Below are 24809 nucleotides of genomic sequence, written 5' to 3'. Positions count from 1 at the left end.
AGCTGTTGTACTGTACTGTAAGATTAAAAATGTTCTATTTTTTGTGTTTGTTTTTTATGTATTATTTGTGTGAAAAGTATTATAAACCTATTACGGTACAGTTCTATATAGCTGACTGTGTTAGTTGGGTACCTAGGCTAATGTGTTTGGTTTAGTTTGGCTTGGTTTGTTAATTTATTTTTGTTTGTTGGTTTTTATATTCCATATATGAATGAAATCATATGGTATTTGTCTTTCTCTGACTTATTTTACTTAGCATAATACCCTCAAGGTCCATGCATATTGTCACAAATAATGCCTACATTTTTTTGCCAATTTTAAATACAGTTTTATTTAAGACATTGCATTTTCCATTTACAATACAGTGCTTGTAAAGTGCAGTGTTATTTCCTTGCCCTGTGCACACATTCCATGTTCAAGTATCAAGAATGCCCAGTTTACTACAGCAGCTCAACTTTGAAACTGCCATGGAATTTGCTACGGATTTGGGTCCTTCAATGTTGTGTGGAACAATGCTAACCCTATGCTAGGCTGGCTTAATCAACCTCTTCAATGGTGGGCCCAGAGGAGGCACCAGCAGATGGAGGAGCTCCACCACCAGGGAAGCCCCTGGGCATTCCTCCTGGCATGCCTCCTGCGCTCTGGTACAGCTTGGTAAAGATGGGGTTGCAGACTTTTTCCAGCTCCTTCTGCTGATGTTCAAATTCTTCCTTCTCTGCAGTCTGGTTCTTATCAAGCCGGTTGATTATTTCATTACACTTATCAAGAATCTTCTGTTTGTCCTCATCATTAATTTTGCCTTGAAGTTTCTCATCCTCAACAGTAGCTTTCATGTTGAAAGCACAGGATTCAAGAGAATTCTTCAAAGACACCTTATCCCGCTGCTTCTCATCTTCAGCTTTGTACTCCTCCGCTTCCTGAACCATGCGTTCAATGTCTTCCTTGCTCAAACGGCCCTTATCATTAGTGATGGTAATCTTGTTCTCTTTTCCCATGCTCTTATGCACAGCAGAGACATTGAGGATGCCACTGGCATCAATATCAAAAGTGAGTTCAATCTGAGGAACACCACGGGGCAGGAGGTATGCCTGTGAGTTCAAACGTGCCAAGCAGGTTGCTATCCTTGGTCATGGCACGCTCACCTTCATAAACCTGAATGAGTACACCGGGCTGGTTGTCCGAGTAGGTTGTGAAGGTCTGCGTCTGCTTGGTGGGAATGGTGGCGTTGTGCTTGATGAGGACAGTCACGACTCCACCAGCAGCTTCATTTCCAAGGGAAAGACGAGTGACATCCAACAGCAGGAAGTCTTGAACATTTTCAGATTTGTCTCCAGATAGAATGGCTGCCTGGACAGCTGCACCATAAGCAACAGCCTCATCAGGGTTGATGCTCTTATTCAGTTCTTTCCCATTGAAGAAGTCCTGGAGAAGTTTCTGAATCTTGGGGATGCAGGTTTAACCACCCACCAGGACAATATCATGGATCTGAGACTTGTCTAGCTTGGCAGCCCGAAGGGCTTTCTCCACAGGGTCCAGTGTGCCAAGGAACAGGTCAGCATTCAGTTCTTCAAATCGGCCACAGGTAATTGAGGTATAGAAGTTGATTCCTTCATAGAGGGAATCAATCTCAATAGTGGCCTGGGTGCTGGAAGAGAGAGTGCGCTTAGCACGCTCACAAGCAGTACGAAGGCGACGGACAGACTTCTTGTTCTCACTGATGTCCTTCTTGTGCTTGCGCTTGAATTCTGCAATAAAATGGTTGACCATCCGGTTGCCAAAGTCTTCTCCACCTAAGTGGGTATCTCTAGCTGTAGATTTGAACTCAGAGATTCCATCCTCAATAGTGAGGACTGACACATCAAAAGTGCCACCACCTAAATCAAAGATCAGCACATTTCTTTCTGCTCCAACCTTTTTGTCTAAGCAATAGGCAATAGCTGCAGCAGTTGCTCGTTGATGATTCTAAGTACATTGAGCCCAGAATAGTTCCAGCACCTTTGGTAGCCTGACGCTGAGAATCATTAAAGTAAACGGGTACTGTGACAACAGCATTGGTAACAGTCTTCCCAAGGTAGGCTTCTGCTATTTCCTTCATCTTTGTCAAAACCATGGATGACACCTCCTCTGGATAGAAACTTTTTGTCTCTCCCTTGTATTCTACTTGAACCTCAGGCCTGCCTGCATCATTCACCACCATGAAGGGCCAATGTTTCTTATCAGACTGGACAAAAGCATCATCAAATCTTCATCCAATGAGGTGTTTGGCATCAAAAACCGTGTTGGTGGGATTCATTACAACTTGGTTCTTTGCAGCATCACCGATCAATCGTTCGGTATCAGTAAAGGCGACGTAGCTTGGGGTAGTTCGGTTCCCCCGATCATTGACAATTATTTCCACCTTTCTGTGCTGGAAGACACCCACACGAGAATAGGTGGTGCCAAGATCAATGCCAATGGCAGGTCCCTTAGACATGGTTACTGGAGTGCTGGCCCAGGTCCGCTGGAGGAGAAAACAGCAATCTGTAAAGCTGCCGCCACGTTCAATGAGACCCAATGCCTACATTCTTAACCATGGTTATTTACTGCCTCCCAAATAGTCCAGTTTTACCACAGCAGAGGATATATGACGGTTTGGTTTCCCATTCATCGAGAAGGTTTTTTTGATCCAGATAATAGAATGATTATGGTAAAATCTAGATGAAGGGTAAATGGGAGCCTTTGTAACTATTTCTGTAAGTGTGAAATTATTTCAAAATGAAAAATTAACAAAAAAAGACTGCCCCAAACTATCACTATTTGTAGATAACATGATTTTATATATAGAAAACCCTAAAGACTCCACAAAAAAACTGTTAGAATAAGCAAATTTAGTAAACTTGCAGGATACAAAAATCTATATACAAAATCTGTTGTGTATCTATACACTGATAACAAATTAGCAGAAAGAGAAATTAAGAAAACAATCCCATTTATAATTGCATCAAAAAGAATAAAATACCTAGGAATAAATTTAACCAAGGAGGTAAAAGACCTGTACACTGAAAAATATAAGACAGTAATGAAAGAAATTGAAGAAGACACATATAAATGTAAAGATATTCCATGCTCATGGATTGATAGAATTAATACTGTCAAAATGTCCATACAACCCAACAGACATAGAGAACAAATGTATGGATACCAAGGGGAAAGGGGGGGCAGTGGGAGGAATTGGGAGATTGGGATTGACATATATACACTATTGATACTATGTATAATGTAGATAACTAATGAGAACCTCCTGTATATAGCACAGGGACCTCTACTCGATGCTCTGTGGTGACCTAAATGGGAAGGAAATCCAAAAAAGAGGGGATATATGTATACATACACCTGATTCACTTTGCTGTACAGTAGAAACTAACACAACATTGTAAAGCAACTATACTCCAATAAAAATTAATTTTAAAAAATGTCCATACAACCCATACTACAGATGCAATGTAATCCCTGTCAAAATTCCAATGGTATTTTTCACAGAAATAGAACAAACAATCCCAAAGTTTCTATGAAACCATAAAAGACCCTGAATAGCCAAAGCAATCTTAAGAAAGAAGAACAAAGCTGGAGGCATCAAGCTACCTGATTTCAAACTATTTTACAAAGCTATAGTAATCAAAACAGTATAGTATTGGCATAAAAACAGCACAAAGATCAATGGAACAAAATAGAGAGCCTAAAAACAAACCCATGCTTGTATGGTCGATTAATCTGTGACAAAGGAGGCAAGAATATACAATGGGGAAGGGACAGTCTCTTCAATAAAAGGTGCTGGGAAAACTGCACAAACACATGTAAAAGAATGATATTGGACCACTATCTTACACCATACACAAAAATTAACTGAAAATAGATTAAAGACCTGAATGTGAGACCTGAAACCATAAAACTCCTAGAAGAAAACATAAGCAGTAAGCTTCGTAACACAGGTCGTAGCAATGATTTTTTTTTATTTGACACCAAAAGCCAAGGCAATCAAAGTAAAAATAAATAAATGAGACCACATGAAACTAAAACCTTCTGCTCAGCAAAGGGAACCATCAACAAAATGAAAAGGCAACCTACTGAATGGAAGAAAATATTTGCAAATCATAAAGCTGATAAGGGGTTAATATCCAAAATATATAAAGAACTCATACAACTCAACATCAAAACAAACAACCCAATTAAAAAATGGGCGGAGGACCTTAACAGACATTTTTCCAAAAACTACATACAAATGGCCAACAGACAAATGCAAAGATGCTCAACATCACTAACTATCAGGGAAATGCAAATTAAAACCACAACGAGATACCACCTCACACCTGTCAGAATGGCTACTATCAAAAGAACAAGAAATAAACAAGCGTTGATGAGGATGTGGAGAAAAGGGAACCCCAGCGCACTGTTCATGGGAATGTAAACTGGTGCAGCCACTATGGAAAAAAGAATGGAGGTTCCTCAAAAAACTAACAATAGAACTACCATATGACCCAGCAATTCTACTCCTGGGTATTTATCCAAATAGAACTACCATATGACCCAGCAATTCTACTCCTGGGTATTTATCCAAAAAAAGCCAAAACCAAAAACACTAAATTGAAAAGATATATGCACCCCCATGTTCACTGCAGCACTGTTTACAATAGCCAAGACATGGAAACAACCTAAATGTTCATCAATGGATGAATGGATAAAGACAAACATGGTGTGCGTGTATGTGTGTGTGTCTCTGTGTGTATTGATATAGGTATAAAATATTGGAATATATAATGGAATATTATTCAGCCGTTAAAGAAATGAAATCTTCGGAATTCCCTGGTGGTCCAGTGATTAGGACTCCGAGCTCTCACTGCCGAGGGCCCTGGGTTCAATCCTTGGTCAGGGAACTGAAATCTCACAAGCCACACAGCGCAGCCAAAAGAAAAGAAAAACAAATGAAACCTTGCCATTTGTGACAACATACATAGACCTTGAGGGTATTCTGCTAAGTGAAATAAGTCAGACAGAGAAAGACGAATACCGTATGATCTCACTTATATATGGAATCTTAAAAAAAAAAGAGAGAGAGAACTCATAGATATAGGGAACAGGATGGTGGTTGCCAGAGGTGGGGCGTGGGTGAAATGGCTGAATGAGGGTCAAAAGATACAAATTTCTATTTATAAAATAAGTCATGGGGAGGTAATGTACAGCATGGTGACTTTAGCTAATAATACTGTATTGCATATTTGGAAGCTGCTAAGAGAGTAGATCTTAAAATTTCTCATCACAAGAAATTTTTGTAACTATGTATGGTGACATGTTAACTAGACTGAATGTGATGATCACTTCTGATATATACACATATCAAATCATTATGTTGTACAACTATAACTAATATAATGTTATATGTCAATTACACCTCACTAAAACAAAAAAAAAACACCAAAAATTAAAATTTGGCAAATTTGTTGAAAATGATCACAAAGGCCAGAGTGCTGAGTATTTATGTATCAGGCATGGGGCAAAACACTTTATGGGCATTGGTTCATGTAATTCCCACGGCGATGCTTTAAGTACTACAACTATCCCCAATTTACAAATGAAGAAACTGATGTTCTAAGAAATTAAGTAATCTGGCAGGGGTCACACAGCTAACAAGCAGTAAGTCCTGCACTTCAACCATGATCTAGGCTGATGCTTCTCTACTATAGCACCCTGCTTGGATATGGGGTATTGGTATTTTAAGCATATAGATGTGAATACACGGTATTAACAAATATCCATTTACCCACATTCTGTGTTATCAAATCTTAATTTTAGCCCATTTTTGTTTCAGACCTCATTTATTTTTAAGAAAAAAACCCATTTCAGATAGAGTTGAGAACCCCATTGTACTCTTTCCAATCCATTCCCCATTTTTCTCTTCTTCTTGTTAGTTAGGAATACAGTATTAAAGTTCCCATGCATATTTTTAATAATTTTACAACATACATATACATCCATAAACAATGTACAATATTAGTGTATGTATTTTTCAACATTTAACAAATGAGGTCATACCGTATCATGAGGCAACTTGGTTTTTTCACTCAACATTATGTTTTCAAGATACTAAATGGTGTCTCTGTGCAGATTTTTTAAATTACAGAATCAAATTTATCAGTTGTTTCCTTTATGATTTGTGCTTTTCTGTTTTGTTTTGTCTCGTTTTGTTTAAGAAAACTTTTCCTGTCCTGTGATCATGAAGATTTTCTCCTGGGTTTGGTTTTACATTATATGTAATAAAGGTTTAATTTTATTTTCCCTCAAATTATCCCCAATTCTACCAGAAGCATATACCGAATGATGCTTCCATCTCCCTGCTGATTTGATATCCCACACCTGACATATATCCAGGGTCCGTGCTCATCTGAGTATATTTCTGGGCTCTCTATTCTGTTCCAGTGTTTTTGCCCCTCCCTGCACCAAGCACAGTGTCTTAATTACTGTAGCTTCATAGGAAGTTTTGTTTTGTTTTGTTTGTTTGTTTTGCCTGCACTGAGCGGCTTGTGGGATCTTAGTTCCCTGACCAGGGACTGAACCCAGGCCTCAGCAATGAAAGCATCGAGTCCTAAACACTAGACTGCCAGGGAATTCCCATGTACCTTTATAGGAAGTTTTGATATCAGGTAGAGCAAGATACTCTGCTCAGTTCTTCCAAAATCTCGTAGATATTTCTCCCCTATTTTTCTATTCTCTGCAACAGTTTGTAAAAGAGGGACTATCTGATCCTGGAAGATCTGGTAAATTTCTTCTGTAAAACTGCCTGAGCCTAGTGTTTTTTAAGGTAGAACATTTTTGAATATTAACTCACTTCCACTAATGTTTATTGGTTTATGGAGGTATCTGTTTTCTTCTTGAGTCACTTTTGATAGACTTTCTAGGAAAATATTCATTTCTTTTAAGCTTTCAAGTTTACGGGCACAAAGTTGATTGTAGTTTTCTCTTACGATCACTGAAATCTCTAATTTACCAGCAGGACTGTCATATTCCCTTTTTTGTTCCTAAAATTATTTTTCTTTTCTTTGACTATTGTTGTTATTTTCTCACTGTACTCATTCCTTTTTTCCCCAAAGAACCAATATTTAAATTTTGTGGATCCTCTCTCTGATTTGTTTTCTACCAAACTCATTAATTTATTTCTGCTCTTTACAATTTCCTTCTTTCTAATTTACTTTGTTTTTCTTTTTTCTGCTTTCTTGAGTTGAACATTTAATTCATTTATTTTCAATTTGCCTTAGTTTTTAAATTAAATGTAGTTAAGATTGTAAAATTACCTTTAATTATCACTTCAGCAAGATAACACTAGATCTTTTATTTTTAAATAATTTAAGGCTGACAGAAAAGCTGCAAAAATAATAAAAGAATTCTTATGTACCACAACTCAAATTCCACAAATGTTACCATATATATACACACACTTAATGGTATATATTATATATTTTTCTAAACTGCTTTGTTTGAAAGAAAGTTGCTGACATAAAGTCTCTTTTTCCCTCATATTTTAGTGTGTATTTTCTAAAAACAAGGTCATTCTTTTACACAATTACGATACAATAATCAGATATCAGGAAATTCACAATACAGTATTATAATCTATAGATCTTATTTATATGTCACCAGTTATCTCACTAATGTCCTTTATAGCAAAAGATCCAATTTAGGATTATGTATTGCATTTAGTTGTCACGTTTCTTTGGTATCCTTTAATCTAGAACAGTTCTGCATTTCTTTGTCTTTCATGATCTTGACAATTTTGAATAGTACAGGCCATGTATTTTGGAGAATGTCTACCAATTTGGATTTGTTTGATTTTTCCTCATGATTAAATTCAGGTTATTTCTATAACTTTGGCAGAGATGTCATACAAATGATGTGTCCTTCTCAGTGCATCTTATCAGGAGACGCATGATATCTATGTCCCATTACTGGTGATATACATTTTGATCACTTGGTTGCAGTGGTATCTCCAGGTTTCTCCTCTGTAAAATTACTGTTTCCTTCTTTGTTATTACTAAGTGTCCTATAAAGGAAATTCTTTGAAAATATGTAAATATGCCATCTTTCAACAGAATGTAACCCACTAGTTATAGCATCTATTAACGATTATTGCCGAATGGTGATTTTCTATGATTCCGCCTACATTTATTAACATTTTCTGTGAGGAAGAGCTTTTACAAGTTCTCCATTTATTTATTTATATTGATATTTGTATGGACTCGTGGATTCATAGCAGGGCCTGGGGGAAGAGTAAGGCAGCTGGGGCACAAAATTTAAGGAGGTACTTACTCTCAGCATTGTGCAAGCGCCTTCTGAAAAGCAACATGTCTAGGGCCTTTTTTTCCTGTCTCTGCTTCTGTTCTCATCCCTTCCTATCTAGCAGTTTTACAGTCATCTCCACCCAGCCCTACAGGTCCCTATTCCAGAGCCAGGTCTTACAGACTCAGTCTGGAGTTTCCACCCAGTGGTCATATTGTGGACTCGGCAGATCTTTTCACTGAACAAATGGGTCACTTGGCTCATACCTAGGTCATGAGGCTGTATCTGTGTCCTCCTATTTCTTAAGGCCTATATCTTGCAAGGGATGTGGTCTCAGGTAACATTTTGCAGCTTCCTTTCATGAAACAAGGTAAAATGTTCTGTCCCCCACTCCCAGTTCTTGCTTTTAAACACTGAGCTGGTCCTGATCCCCCTTTATATGTGGAGCACATTAGCTGCCTCACCAAGGACCTAACCACTTGGCCATCATTGCCTATTACTAGATCAGGAGCCCAGCAACATTCAGCCCTGCTCACACTTGTGTTTTGCTTTTCTGTATCTGATCCATGGAGATAACTTGTGTTCTATCCAAGACCAGCTGTGTCTTTTTGTTTATCTTTTCTGTATATTATCCATCAATACTATTGTCTACAGCAGAGGAATTACCAAAGTATGTGACATCTCAAAGCATGTGTCACCTCTTATTCTTCATTCAGAGATACTTAACCTATGACTGTACAGACACATTATAAATGACCTATTACATTAGTTATGTTTTTCAGACTTCCTAATGAAATTTATATGCTCTCTCTTTATTTTATCTAGGTATTTGAAATCTAGCTAATAATATATTCCAGTGTTAAACACAAGCTTTAGATTTCAAATAAGGGAAGCTGGAGAATTAAATGCAAACAAGATAGGACAGCTTCGTAAGAAAATTTGATTACCACTGTAAGATAAAGAAAAAGAATAAAATGAAGGAATTAGTCCTACTAGATATTACAGATTGAGCTTTTTGCTTCTGTGTCAAATACATAAGAGAGAGGGGCTATTTTTATCTACGTATGCATGTGAATTTTGTTTCATTAGCAATTATGATAATGGATCTGCTCACAGAGGAGAGGGTAATTGTCCATTTACTCAGGCTCTAACCAACTTTAAAATTAATTATGTGGCATATAACATATGTTTAATGATCAACTAATAAACTCATTTTAAGAAAGGGCTGGAGGCTGGCATTCTAGGATTTTTTACTGTGGGCTGAATATTAAAATCAAAGGCAGGTTCCATGTTTTGAATTCCTAAGTTCATTCTCTCCAGGGTCTGATTTATGTACCAAATAACTGACATGGGTTTGTGGTGGAAACATTCAGTTCTAGCTACCTAAGACAAATGACTAATTACCCTGGACAGCAACTACATGAACAGACAACCTCCTTTTAATTAAATATCAGACTTAGTATCTATAACATTCATGCCACTTCAGAAAACATAATGGAAATGATGAAACTGCAAGTCTTTTGGAAACATAGACTAAAAGGTTGTAAATATGAAACTCAATCTTCCATTTTAGAACTCATTTTCATATATACTCAAATCCCTTGCTTTATCTCAAAACTTTTCATTTCAATAGTTACAAAATGGAAAGGCTTTGGGAGATATGAAATCAACATGCTGAATGCTTAAAGAATGATAGATATAGACATTACAAAATTGGAGTCAATGTCTTACAGTGTAACAAAAGCCTGACAAAAACTACACTGCACATGATAGACAATTTTCATCTTCAAATCTGTTTTACATTTGACAACAGAATATTCTGGCTAAGGAAAGATGTTTTTTCCCTCAACAACCTAGTCACTGTCTTACACTTAACATCATTATTTCCCTCTTTCCCAATCTCTCTTGTCACCATCTCAGGCTGGGTCCTTATCACCTCGTGCATGGATTACAACAGCCTCCAAGCTGGTCTCGCTCTTTTTCATGAAAAAAATAGGGGTTCCCATTTACGGCATGATTACTATGGGTCAGGCACTGGGCAGAGCATTTCATATATTTTGTCTTGTTGACTCCTTACAGCACCCCTATGAGACACATACATTCTATTATCAGCTTCATCTACAGCTGAGACAGTTGAGGGTCAGGAGAGAGAGAATGCCTTGCCTGAAATCACACAGCTAATCAATGACAGCGCTCAGCTTCAGACTCAGGCCTCTGGGGCCCATGCCTATTGCCCTGTGCTTGGAGTAGAGAAATAGTTGTCTTTACTCACTCTAGATCCTGCCACTCAATTCATCCTTGCAGACCAATGCCCGAGAATCTTCCTGAAACACAACTCTCATTATCTCCTTTCTGCCTTCTCAGGATATCTGACTGACTCTCCATTGTCAATTTAACAGAGTCCCAGAATTTCTGTAATCTGGGCCCAGTGGACCCCTCTGATATTACTGTGTATTCTCTGTAAAAACAATGTCTCTCTTTATGGTCCATGGGCCAGGCGTTTGTTGATGCCATTCACCCACATCTGGCTACATCATCTCTTGCTAGCCTTTGTTTCAACGTCTACAAACTGGGGATCATGATATTGTTCTTGTGAGAGTGAGATTTTTAAATAAATTTATTTTATTTTATTTATTTTTGGTTGCCTTGGGTCTTTGTTGCTGCACTCCAGCTTTCTCTAGTTACGGCGAGCGGGGGCTACTCTTCATTGTGGTGCACGGGCCTCTCATTGCGGTGGCTTCTCTTGTTGTGGAGCATGGGCTCTAGGCACGCAGGCTTCACTAGTTGTGGCACGTGGGCTCAGTAGTTGTGGCACGTGGGCTCAGTAGTTGTGGCGGGTTCTCAACCACTGCACCATCAGGGAAGCCCCAAGACCGAGTTTTAATGGATGAAAGTCCCTAGTGCAAGGCCTGGCATACATATAGCAGGCTCTAAAGAAAAGGAGGCACTGTCTATTCACGTCTCATCCCTCCTTCAAAAATGCACTTCCTGCCTCCTCTTCCATGGGTATGATGGGGGAGACCTTCAAGATGGCAGAGGAGTAACACGTGGAGATCACCTTCCTCCCCATAAATACATCAAAAATACATCTACATGTGGAACAACTCCTACAGAACACGTACTGAACACTGGCAGAAGACCTCAGACTTCCCAAAAGGCAAGAAACTCCCCATGTACTTGAGTAGGGCAAAAGAAAAAACAGACAAAAGAATAGGGATAGGACCTCCCCTCTGGGAGGGAGCTGTGAAGGAGGAAAGGTTTCCACACACTAGGAAGCCCCTTCACTGGTGGAGACTGCAGGTGGCGGAAGGGGGAAGCTTCAGAGCCACAGAGGAGAGCACAGCAACAGGGGTGCAGGGGGCAAAGCGGAGAGATTCCCACACAGAGGATTGGTGCTGACCAGCACTCACCAGCCCGAGAGGCTTGTCTGCTCACCCACCGGGGTGGGCGGGGGCTGGGAGTTCAGGCTCAGGCTTCGGATGTCAGATTCCAGGGAGAGGACTGGGGTTGGCGGCGTGAACACAGCCTGAAGTGGTCAGTGTGCCACAGCTAGCTGGGAGGGAGTCCAGGAAAATGTCTGGACCTGCCTAAGAGGCAAGAGACCATTGTTTCCAGGTGCTTGAGGAGAGGGGATGCAGAGCACCACCTAAACAAGCTTCAGAGACGGGCGCGAGCCGCAGCCATCAGTGTGGACCCCAGAGACGGGCATGAGATGCTAAGGCTGCTGCTGCCGCCACCAAAAAGCCTGTGTGCGAGCACAGGTCACTCTCCACACCTCCCCTTCCAGGAGCCTGTGAAGCCTGCCACTGCCAGGGTCCCGTGATCCACGGACAACCTCCCCAGGAGAACGCACGCTGCGCCTAAGCCTGGTGCAACGTCCCGCCGGCCTCTGCCGCCAGTCTCACCCCACATCCGTACCTCTCCCTCCCCCCGTCCTGAGTGAGCCAGAGCCCCCGAATCAGCTGCTCCTTTAACCCCATCCTGACTGAGTGAAGAACAGACGCCCTCAGGCGACGTACACGCAGAGGCAGGTCCAAATCCAAAGCTGAACCCCGGGACCTGTGCGAACAAAGAAGAGAAAGGGAAATCTCTCCCAGAAGCCTCAGGAGCAGTAGATTAAATTTCCACAATCAACTTGATGTGCCCTGCATCTGTGGAATACCTGAATAGACAACGAATCATCCCAAAATTGAGGTGGTGGACTTTGGGAGCAACTGTAGACTTGGAGTTTGCTTTCTGCATCTAATTTGTTTCTGGTTTTATGCTTATCTTAGTTTACTATTTAGAGTTTATTATCATTGGTAGATTTGTTTAATGATTTGGTTGCTCTCTTCCTTTTCTTTTACTATATAGATATATATTTTTTTCCTTTTTCTCTTTTTATGAGTGTGTATGTGTATGCTTCTCTGTGTGATTTTGTCTGTATAGCTTTGCTTTTACCATTTGTCCTAGGGTTCTGTCTGTCCGTTTTGTTTTGTTTTGTTTTTGTATAGTTTTTAGCATTGTTATCATTGGTGGATTTGTTTTTTGGTTTGGTTGCTCTCTTCTTTCCTTTTTTTTTTTTACTTTTTAATATTTTTTATTTTTAATAATTTTTTAAATTTTAATAACTTTATTTTATTTTTCTTTCTTTTTTTCTCCCTTTTCTTCTGAGCCATGTGGCTGACAGGGTATTGATGCTCCAGCTGGGTGTCAACCCTGTGCCGCTGAGGTGGAAGAGCCGAGTTCAGGACATTGGTCCAGCAGAGACCTCCCAGCTCCATGAAATATTAAAAGGTAAAAGCTCTCCCAGAGATCTCCATCTCAACACTAAGACCCAGCTCCACTCAACAACCAGCAAGTTACAGTGCTGGATACCCTATGCCAAACAACTAGCAAGACAGGAACACAACCCCACCCATTAGCAGAGAGGCTGCCTAAAATCATAATAAGGTCACAGACGCCCCAAAACACACCACTGGATGTGGTCCTGTCCAACAGAAAGACAAGATCCAGCCTCATCCACCAGAACACAGGCACCAGTGCCCTCCACCAGGAAGCTTCCACAACCCACGGAATCAACCTTAGCCACTGGGGGCAGACACCAAAAACAACGGGAACTACGAACCTGCAGCCTGCAAAAAGGAGACCCCAAACACAGTAAGATAAGCAAAATGAGAAGACAGAAAAACACACAGCAGATGAAGGAGCAAGATAAAAATGCACCAGACCTAACAAATGAAGAGGAAATAGGCAGTCTACCTGAGAAATAATTCAGACTAATGATAGTAAAGATGATCTAAAATCTTGGAAATAGAATGGAGGAAATACAGAAACGTTTAATAAGGACCTAGAAGAACTAAAGAGCAAACAAACAATGATGAACAACACAATAAATGAAATTTAAAATTCTCTAGAAAGAATCAATAGCAGAATAACTGAGGCAGAAGAACGGATAAGTGACCTGGAAGGAAAAATAGTGGAAATAACTACTTCAGAGAAGAATAAAGAAAAAGGAAAGAAAAGAATGGAGGACAGTTACATGGACCTCTGGGACAACATTAAACACACCAACATTCGAATTATAGGGGTCCCAGAAAAAGAAGAGAAAAAGAAAGGGACTGAGAAAATATTTGAAGAGATTATAGTTGAAAACTTCCCTAATATGGGAAAGGAAATTGTTAATCAAGTGCAGGAAGAACAGAGTCCCATACAGGATAAATCCAAGGAGAAACATGCCAAGACACATATTAATCAAGCTATCAAAAATAAAATACAAAGAAAACATATTAAAAGCACCAAGGGAAAAACAACAAATAACATACAAAGGAATCCCCATAAGGTTAACAGCTGATCTTTCACCAGAAACTCTGCAAACCAGAAGGGACTGGCAGGACATATTTAAAGTGATGAAAGGGAAAAACCTACAACCAAGACTACTCTACCCAACAAGGATTTCATTGAGATTTGACGGACAAATTAAAACCCTTACAGACAAGCAAAAGCTAAGGGAATTCAGCACCACCAAACCAGCTTTACAACAAATGCTAAAGGAACTTCTCTAGGCAGGAAACACAAGAGCAGGAAAAGACCTACAATAACAAACCCAAAACAATTAGGAAAATAGTAATAGGAAGATACATATTGATAACTACCTTAAATGTAAATGGACTAAATGCTCCCACCAAAAGACATAGACTGGCTGAATGGATACAAAAACAAGACCCATATATATGCTGTCTACAAGAGACCCACTTCAGACCTAGAGACACATACAGACTGAAAGTGAGGGGATGGAAAAAGATATTTCATGCAAATGGAAACCAAAAGAAAGCTGGAGTAGCAACTCTCATATCAGACAAAATAGACTTTAAAATAAAGTCTATTACAAGAAACAAAGAAGGATACTACATAATGATCAAGGGATCAATCTAAGAAGAAGATATAACAATTGTAAATATTTATGCACCCAACATAAGAGCACCTCAATATATAAGGCAAATGCTAACAGCCATAAAAGGGGAAATTGACAGTACCACAATCATAGTAGGGGACTTTAACACTCCTGTTTCACCAATGGACAGATCATCCAAAATGAAAATAAATAAGGAAACACAAGCTTTAAATGACACATTAAACAAGATGGACTTAATTGATATTTATAGGTCATTCCATCCAAAAACAACAGAATACACTTTCTTCTCAAGTGCTCAAGGAACATTCTCCAGGATGGATCATATCTTCGGTCACAAATCAAGCCTTGGTATAAATCGTATCAGGTATCGTTTCCGACCATAACGCTATGAGACTAGATATCAATTACAGGAAAAAAAATCTGTAAAAAATACAAACACATGGAGGTTAAACAATACACTACTAACTAACCAAGAGATCGCTGAAGAAATCAAAGAGGAAATCAAAAAATACCTAGAAACAAATGACAATGAAAACATGACGACCCAGAACCTATGGGATGCAGCAAAACCAGTTCTAAGAGGGAAGTTTATAGCAATACAATCCTATCTCAAGAAACAAGAAATATTTCAAATAAACAACCTAACCTTACACCTAAAGCAATTAGAGAAAGGAGAAGAAAAAAACGCTAAAGTTAGCAGAAGGAAAGAAATCATAAAGATCATATCAGAAATAAATAAAAAAGAAATGAAGGAAACGAAAGCAAAAATCAGTAAAACTAAAAGCTGGCTCTTTGAGAATATAAACAAAATTGATAAACCATTAGCCAGACTCATCAAGGAAAAAAAAGGGAGAAGACTCAAATCAACAGAATTAGAAATGAAAAAGGAGAAGTAACAACTGACACTGCAGAAATACAAAGGATCATGAGAGTTTACTACAAGCAACTGTATGCCAATAAATTGGACAACCTGGAAGAAATGGATAAATTCCTAGAAAAGCACAACCTCCCGAGACTGAACCAGGAAGAAATAGAAAATATAAAAAGACCTATCACAAACCCTGAAATTGAGACTGTGATTAAAAATCTTCCAACACTTTCAGATTTTTCATCATTAGTGTACAGGAATGCAAGAGATTTCTGTGCATTAATTTTGTATCCTGCTACTTTACCAGATTCACCGATTAGCTCTAGTAGTTTTCTGGTAGCATCTTTAGGATTCTCTCTATATAGTATCATGTCATCTGCAAACAGTGACAGCTTTACTTCTTCTTTTCCGACTTGGATTCCTTTTATTTCTTTTCCTTCTCTGATTGCTGTGGCTAAAACTTCCAAAACTATGTTGAATAACAGTGGTGAGAGTAGGCAACCTTTTCTTGTTCCTGATCTTAGTGGAAATGGTTTCAGTTTTTCACCATTGAGGATGATGTTGGCTGTGGGTTTGTCATATATGGCCTTAAGTATGTTGAGGAAAGTTCCTTCTATGCCTACTTTCTGGAGGGTTTTTATCATAAATGGGTGTTGAATTTTGTTGAAAGCTTTCTCTGCATCGATTGAGATGATCATATGGTTTTTCTCCTGAAGTTTGTTAATATGGTGTATCACATTGATTGATTTGCGTATATTGAATAATCCTTGCATTCCTGGGATAAACCCCACTTGATCATGGTGTATGATCCTTTTAATGTGCTGTTGGATTCTGTTTGCTAGTATTTTGTTGAGGATTTTTGCATCAGTGATATTGGCCTGTAGTTTTCTTACTTTGTGACATCCTTGTCTGGTTTTGGTATCAGGGTGATGGTGGCCTCATAGAATGAGTTTGGGAGTGTTCTGCCCTCTGCTATATTTTGGCAGAGTTTGAGAAGGATAGGTGTTAGTTCTTCTCTAAAGGTTTGATAGAGTTCTCTGTGAAGCCATCTGGTCCTTGGCTTTTGTTTGTTCCAAGATTTTTAATCACAGTTTCAATTTCAGTGCTTGTGATTGGTCTGTTTATATTTTCTATTTCTTCCTGGTTCAGTCTCAGAAGGTTGTGCATTTCTTGTATAGCACAGTGAACTCTGCTCAGGACTCTGTAATAACCTAAATGGGAAAATAATTTGAAAAAGAATAGATACACGTATAACTGAATCACTTTACTGTGCACCTGAAACTAACACAACATTGTTAATCAACTATACTGCATTATATAAAATAAAAAAATTTTTATATTAAAAGAAAAATCTTCCAACAAACAAAAGCCCAGGACCAGACGGGTTCACAGGCAAATTCTACCAAACACTTAGAGAAGAGCTAACACCTATCCTTCTCATACTCTTCCAAAATATAGCAGAGGGAGGAACGCTCCCAAACTCATTCTACAAGGCCACCATCACCCTGATACCAAAACCAAAAATGTCACAAAGAAAGAAAACTACAGGCCATTATCACTGATGAACACAGATGTAAAAATCCTCAACAAAATACTAGGAAACAGAATCCAACAGCACATTAAAAGGATCATACACCATGATCAAGTGGGGTTTATCCCAGAAATGCAAGGATTTTTCAATATATGCAAATCACTCAGTGTGATAAACCATATTAACAAACCGAAGGATTAAAACCATATGATCATCTCAATAGATGCAGAAAAAGCTTTCAACAAAATTCAACACCCATTTATGATAAAAACCCTCCAGAAAGTAGGCATAGAGCGAACTTACCTCAACATAATAAAGGCCGTATATGACAAACGCACAGCCAACATACTTCTCGATGGTGAAAAACTGAAAACATTTCCTCTAAGATCAGGAACAAGACAAGGTTGTCCACTCTCACCACTATTATTCAACATTGTTTTGGAAGTTTTAGCCACAGCAATTAGAGAAGAGAGAGAAATAAACGGAACCCAAATTGGAAAAGAAGAAGTAAAGCTGTCCCTGTTTGCAGATGACATGATACTATACATAGAGAATCCTAAAGATGCTACCAGAAAACTACTAGAGCTATCGGTGAATTTGGTAAAGTAGCAGGATACAAAATTAATACATAGAAGTCTCCTGCATTCCTATACACTAATGAAGAAAAATCGGAAAGAGAAATTAAGGAAACACTCCCATTTACTACTGCAACAAAAAGAATAAAAAACCTAGGAATAAACCTACCTAAGCAGACAAAAGACCTGTATGCAGAAAATTATAAGACACTGATGAAAGAAATTAAAGATGATACAAATAGATGGAGAGATATACCATGTTCTTGGATTGGAAGAATCAACATTGTGAAAATGACTCTACTACCCAAAGCAATCTACAGATTCAGTGCAATCACTATCAAACTACCAAAGACATTTTTCACAGAACTAAAACAAAAAAATTCACAATTTGTATGGAAACACAAAAGACCCCGAATAGCCAAAGCAATCTTAGAAAGAAAAATGGAGCTAGATGAATCAGGCTCCTGGACTTCAGACTATACTACAAAGCTACAGTAATCAAGACAGTATGGTACTGGCACAAAAACAGAAATATAGATCAATGGAACAGGATAGAAAGCCCGGAGATAAACCCATGCACATATAGTCACCTTATCTTTGATAAAGGAGGGAAGAATATACAATGGAGAAAAGACAGCCTCTTCAATAAGTGGTGCTGGGAAAACCGGCCAGCTACATGTAAAAGAATGAAATTAGAATACTCTCTAACTCCACATACACAAATAAACTCAAAATGGTTTAAAGACCTAAATGTAAGGTCAGACACTATCAAACTCTTAGAGGAAAACATAGGCAGAACACTTTATTACATAAATCACAGCAAGATCCTTTTTGACCCACCTCCTAGAGAAATTGAAATAAAAACAAAAATAAACAAATGGGACCTAATGAAACTTCAAAGCTTTTGCACAGCAAAGGAAACCATAAACAAGACCAAAAGACAACCCTCAGAATGGGAGAAAATATTTGCAAACTAAGCAACGGACAAAGGATTAATCTTCAAAATTTACAAGCAGCTAATGCAGCTCAATATCCAAAAAACAAACAACCCAATCCAAGAATGGGCAGAAGACCTAAATAGAAATTTCTCCAAAGAAGATAATCAGATTGCCAACAAACACATGAAAGGATGCTAAACATCACTAATCATTAGAGAAATGCAAATCAAAACTACAATGAGGTATCACCTCACACCAGTCAGAATAGCCATCATCAAAAAATCTACAAATAATAAATGCTGGAGAGGGTGTGGAGAAGAGGGAACCCTCTTGCACTGTTGGTGGGAATGTACATTGATATAGCCACTATGGAGAACAGTATGGAGGTTCCTTAAAAAACAAAAAATAGAACTACCATACGATCCAGCAATCCCACTCCTGGGCATATACCCTGAGAAAACCATAATTCAAAAAGAGTCATGTACCACAATGTTCACTGCAGCTCTATTTACAATAGCCAGGACATGGAAGCAACCTAAGTGTCCATCGACAGATGAATGGATAAAGAAGATGTGGCACATATATACAATGGAATATTACTCAGCCATAAAAAGAAACGAAATTGAGTTATTTGTAGTGAGGGGGATGGACCAAGAGTTTGTCATACAGAGTGAAGTAAGTCAGAAAGAGAAAAACAAATACCGTATCCTAACACATATATATGGAATCTAAAAAAAAAATAAAAAAGGTTCTGAAGAACCTAGTGGCAGGAGAGGAATAAAGATGCAGACATAGAGAATGGACTTGAGGACACGGGGAGGGGGAAGGGTAAGCTGGGACAAAGTGAGAGAGTGACATAGACATATGTACACTACCAAATGTAAAATAGGTAGCTAGTGGGAAGCAGCCACATAGCACAGGGAGATCAGTTCGTGCTTTGTGACCACCTAGTGGGGTGGGATAGGGAGGGTGGGAGGGAGACGCAAGAGGGAGGAGATATGGGGATATATGTATATGTATAGCTGATTCACTTTGTTATAAAGCAGAAACTAACACACCATTGTAAAGCAATTATAGTCCAATAAAGATGTTTAAAAAATTGGTATGATAATAATAGTACCTAGCCCACATGATTGTTTTCAGCTTTGGTGATACTATTAGTAAAGCATCCACTAGAATATTCCAGCACACCTGAGGTGCTTGATTCTTTCACACAATTGATGCTCAGCAAAAATCAAATCTTCATGAATTAATCTATTTTATATTTTATTTTCATAGCAGGAATGGGTTTATCATATCTGCCATACTCTGCCCGCTCTCATGGTGATGGCTGGCCCTGGCACGGCAATACACTGCACTCAGTGGTCTGGGGCTAATGACACAAGCCTACTTTCTTCACTAGGTCTCTTGGAGGGATATGGCTTGCTTTGCTTTCCCATTTCCCGGCTAGAAGACTAATGTACACGGTAGTGATGTGTTCCCCAGTAAAATTATAGCCACAACTCCAACAGAGAGTTGTGTCTGGGTCTAGCCTTGCTAGAATATATGGCTTTGATAACAGAGGACTAGAGAGTCTCACTCTTCACATTCACTGTTCATAGGAAAAATCCAGCTGGAATCGCCACACCATGCCTTCAGTGGTAAAGGGAATACCACACCAGGAAACTAATAATTTCTCCCAGCCAAAATGACCTCTTCCTTCAAAACAGGGGTGCAGTTTCTCCTTGGAAAATTATAGTTCTGTTACTAGAGTGTCTCTTCATCAAATTTCCCATTCATACAGCCAGGCAAGGATGAATAAAACATGCTGGTGGTGAAATATACTAGGTACAAGGTCCCATTTAATTCCATTCTACTGTTTCAGCACATTCGGCAGAGGTAAGTTTCCTAGACTGCCACAGGATTTTGCTGTTTAATACTTAAAATAGCAAGCAGAGGGTACCAAGTTGCTTCCTATCACGTTGAAGCAGACTTGTATCTAAGTATAGCGTGTAAAAGTAGAAGTGTCCCTGCTTATCAAAGATATGTGAGAGGTTGACACATTGAAAATAATGCCTCTACTTAGAAGCCTCTGTAGCTTCAGTACCAATCTGAGGGTCTCGGGGTTAGCCAGCTTCTTCTAGCTAATCAGCAACTTCCCAAGGAGGCATTCTTCATGCAAAGTGGAATCAATATTTGCAAATCTCGCAGGTAGTGTTTGGTCTAGTAAGACAATGAATGACCACAATGGTCCTTAGTTGAGGACACAAGGATTAACAAAGCAGAAGAACTCGTTACCCTATCCTACTAAGGTATTATCATACTAAGGACAATTATCAGCAGCATTATTAATATTTACTCTTATCTATTGAATGCTTACCTTGGGACAGGCACTTTCCAACATGCATATAATACTCTGAACAATTCTAGGAGACGGGTATTATGATTTCTACTTACATTATCAGCTATGTGACCTTGACTACATTATTTTACCTCTCAGTTCCTCTACGGACTCGGTAAAATGGCGCCTATGGGAACTGTCAGGTCATCACAGGTGCAAACACACGCAAGGGGCATACACCAATGTCAGGTGAAAAAAACCCAATGATTTGTCACTATGTGTTTGTGAGCAAACTTGGTCTGTGCTTGAGAGACCCTTAACAGTGTTGGGCATTTCAAATGAGGGCTGACATTGCCAACGGCACCCAAATGGCTACAGTGGAGCTTCGGTGTAGAGGAAAGATCGCTGAACACTGAGGCCTGGATGTGGGCTCCAGTTCAACTACTTAGTCTCTGGGAGACGTTTTTTTCCCAGGACTTTATTTTTTAAGTTTTTTTCCCTTTCTAAAAAATTTTACTATAGTTGATTTACAATATTGTATTAGTTTCAGGTGTACATCTTCAGATTCTTCTCCATTATAGGTTATTACAAGAATATAGAAGAATATAGTTCCCTGTGCTATACAGTAAATCCTTGTTGTTCATCTATTTTATTTATAGTGATGTGTATCTGTTAATCCCATACTCCTAATTTATCCCTCCCCCTCCCCTTTCCCCTTTGATAACCATAAATTCCTTTTCTATGTCTGTGAGTCTGCTCCTGTTTTGTAAATAAGTTGATTTGCATTATTTTTAAAAAATTTTTATTGGAGTATAGTTGATTTACAATGTTGTATTAGTTTCAGTTGTACAGTGTATTTTTTTTTAGATTCTACATATAAGCAATATCATATGATATTTGTCTTTCTCTGCCTGACTTACTTCATTTAGTATGATAATCTCTAGTTGCATCCATGTTGCTGCAAATGGCATTATTTTGTTCTTTTTTATGGCTGTGTAGTATTCCATTTTGTGTATATATATTTCACATCTTTATCCTTTCATCTGTTGATGGACATTTAAGTTGCGTCCATGTCTTGGCTATTGTAAATAGCACTGCTATGAACATTGGTGTGCATGTATCTTTTCAAATTAGTTTTCTCAGGATATATGCCCAGGAGTGGGATTGCTGGATCATATGGTAGCTCTATTTTTAGTTTTTTAAGGAACCTCCATACTGTTCTCCATAGTGGCTGCACCAATTTACATTCCCACCAACAGTATAGGAGGGTTCCCTTTTCCCCACACCCTCTCTAGCATTTATTAATTGTAAACTTTTTGATGATGGCCATTCTGACCAGTGTGAAGTGATACTCTGGGAGACTTTAAAGAAGGCAACAAGGCACTTAACCTCTCTGAGATTTCTCTGGAGACAGACTAAGTGGGTTTGAATCTCAGTTCTGCCACTTGCTAAATTTGTGGCTTTAAATAAATTTTTGAGTCTTAATGTCCTTATCCATGAAAGATAGTACCTAGTTCATAGATTTCATAAGATCTAACATAGATCCTTAGATAAGGAAGAAGACTTGGCACTTAGAAATTATCTAAATCTATTTTGTATTCAATGACCAAATAAAAAAGATGCCTCTAGAAATGGTTAGAATCAATTATGAAGTATATTAAAGTCAATTATGGCTGAGTGATAGAGATACTATCAATAATCCATTATATTTGACAATGTGTGTCAAGGACCTTAAACATATGCATAGATTTAAAACAGTCATTCTACTAGGAATTTATAACAAGAAAATAATCAGTCAAATTGATTCATGGTAGAACTATGTATAATTGGTTTTGAAATAGCAAAAACTGAAAGCAGAAAAATGTCCAGTAATCAAAGATCGGTTAAATGAATTATGGTAGAGTTGTGTGGTAAGTAACCATGAAAACGCTTTCAACAAAATTTAGTGACTTGAAAATATGCTCACAATAGAGGTTAATATTAAAAGCAGAGTACAAAGCCATGAACACAGCCTGTTCATTAAAATATTTTATCTATCTACCCATCCAGGGTAAAGACTTGGAGAAATGTACCAGATATAATAGGTATCTCTAGGTTAAGGTATTATGGATAATTTTTATTCTTATTGTTGTTTTCTTCATTATATTTTATCTTCTTTAAATGTGCCATAATAGTTAAGTATAGAGGCAGGATTTGGTGGCAGTAAAGTGTGAAGTTTCCAGTGTCAGAAGACCCAGGTTCTAATTCTAGCATTACCACTTCCCAGCTCTGTGAACCTGAACAAGACACTGGATTTCTTTGGACCTCGCTTTCCTTCTAAGTTAAATGGAAATCATAATATTTACCACAGAAAGTTGTTGGGAAGATTAGTCAATGCATGCAAAACACTGAGCCCAGTCCTGAGCTCTTAGCATGTACTCAAAAGCATAAGTCATTGTTATGTATTCCTTTTAAAATCAGAAAGAAAATGTTACTTTAAAAATAGCTCTGGACTTCAATCAATACCTACGGTCGGTCATAGGCCCCAGGTATTTTGTTTGCCTAGCAGCTTGCTGGATAGCAAAAGATGAGCAGAACACAGAAACTACTTAAATAAAGGTCCCATTTAAAACACAACACAGAAAACTTGTCCTTTTGAAAGGAATTATACCCCAAAGGCCCTATGAGAAAGACACAAAGCGTGTGAGCACAGAGCTAGCAAAACCAGACCCCGGCTTCCTGGGATATTTATCGAGGGTTTGTCCTTTATGACCACACTGAATGTTTTCACCATATCCTGCATTTTGATGTTCTGTGGGAAGGTGATGGTGCCAGGTGTCCATCAGTAATCCTTTCCAAATGACATGTCAGGCTGTACCACATACATCCATCAGCTTCCTTACACAAACTCAGGGTACCAAAGGACACTGGGCAAGGAGCTACATGCACTGAACTGTAAGTAGTTCATCAATCACTCTCCAGAAACCAGGGCAGGGAAAATGATTCCCTCCTTCTCCAGGAAGTAATCAGCCCTAAGTAAGATGATACAAAGTCCTTTAGAGATGCCATCCTCACAACCCAGTGTCAGGTCAGGAAGCAGGAGATGGATTGAGTTCAGACACAGAAAGAAATGTAGACAGTTCACCAAAGCACTGTACATAGAGAAAGCAGCGTCCAACATAGATGATGGTCAGATACTGAGTCAATTGACTGAAGATGCCAAACCAGAGCAGATGTAAGGTGGGGAATCAGAGTCTGAGGATTCAATTTCAGATTGGCAATGGCTCAATGCACAAGAAGGCTGAACACAGGTAATAAGATACCAAGAGATTTGCATGGGAGGGAGGCGCACCTCTCCTTGTTCGGTTATTCAGGTACAATCTGGGTACTCTCGACAACTTCAAGAAAGCTCCCTGGGAAGAACACTCCCAAACCCAAATAACTGCCCTGGGAAATGATGCAAAAACACTACTGCAAAACTGTAAATGCTCACCAGATTCACTAGAATCACTAGTGAATTCACTAGTCTGGGGGTTCTCCCAGACTCCATGCTCTCTTCTTCCTGAGCACACAGCTAGGTGACATTGCCCAGTCACCCTTGCAGCTGGATAAGGTCATGTGACTGAGTACAGGCCAATAGAATGTGAGATGAAGTGACTAAAACCTACTATATGCAACAGCTCCCCTCTCCCTGCCCCAGTTCCTGTTGACCTGCATTAGACTGTACGAAAGAAACAAACTTTTACTGTTTCCAGCCACTGCGTCTTTGGGGTAGTTTATTACAGCACTCAATCTACCCTGACTATGCAGTTAGTTAATCATGTTGTTCCCTTCCTCCCTATATGAGCATCACAAGCATACTCCAAAGTTATATCTCTTAATTATATTGTCAACTTTCTT

General features: G+C 38.8%; 1 pseudogene; it reads right to left on the bottom strand.

Moving 5' to 3' along the window:
- Positions 1 to 309: 309 nt before the first annotated feature.
- On the bottom strand, positions 310 to 2473 carry LOC132513326 (heat shock cognate 71 kDa protein-like; annotated as a pseudogene).
- Between the last annotated feature and the right edge of the window lie 22336 nt (positions 2474 to 24809).

This window comes from Lagenorhynchus albirostris, chromosome X, assembly GCF_949774975.1.
Source record: "Lagenorhynchus albirostris chromosome X, mLagAlb1.1, whole genome shotgun sequence".
In the NCBI taxonomy this organism is placed as follows: domain Eukaryota; kingdom Metazoa; phylum Chordata; class Mammalia; order Artiodactyla; family Delphinidae; genus Lagenorhynchus; species Lagenorhynchus albirostris.
This window is presented reverse-complemented; position numbering and strand designations above follow the sequence as displayed.